Source organism: Aptenodytes forsteri, unplaced genomic scaffold (genome assembly GCF_000699145.1).
Source record: "Aptenodytes forsteri isolate BGI_AS27 unplaced genomic scaffold, ASM69914v1 Scaffold237, whole genome shotgun sequence".
Lineage (NCBI taxonomy): Eukaryota > Metazoa > Chordata > Aves > Sphenisciformes > Spheniscidae > Aptenodytes > Aptenodytes forsteri.
In genome coordinates, this window is record NW_008794451.1 from 2,021,330 (window position 1) to 2,021,743 (window position 414).

Genomic DNA, 414 nt, shown 5'->3' on the forward strand with positions numbered 1-414 from the left:
TTATCTCAACCCATGCGTTTTCTCACTTTTACTCTTCCTTCCAATTCCCCGTCTCACTGAGGGTGGGGGGTGGAGAGTGAGCGAGCAGCTGTGTGGTGCTCAGTTGCCAGCTGAGGTTAAACCACGACATCTCTCTGCTTGTATTCAGCAGGTACTACTAGTACAGTAGTCAAGTCTTTCTCCAAACTTCCACAGTGTCAGGCTTAAATTTTAAAGCAATCAATTAGTCAAGTTCTATTTTCAAAGGCAGAACTTCATCCATAGATCACCATGGTTGACGCAGCAACCCCCCCGCAGCAATGCGGATGACAAAGCCAAGAACAAATCACGTAGAATGAGATACAAAGTACTTTTGATTCAGATGAGCTATCTACGGAATAAACTTCCAGAATACCTAGACTAAGTAATTCTGTA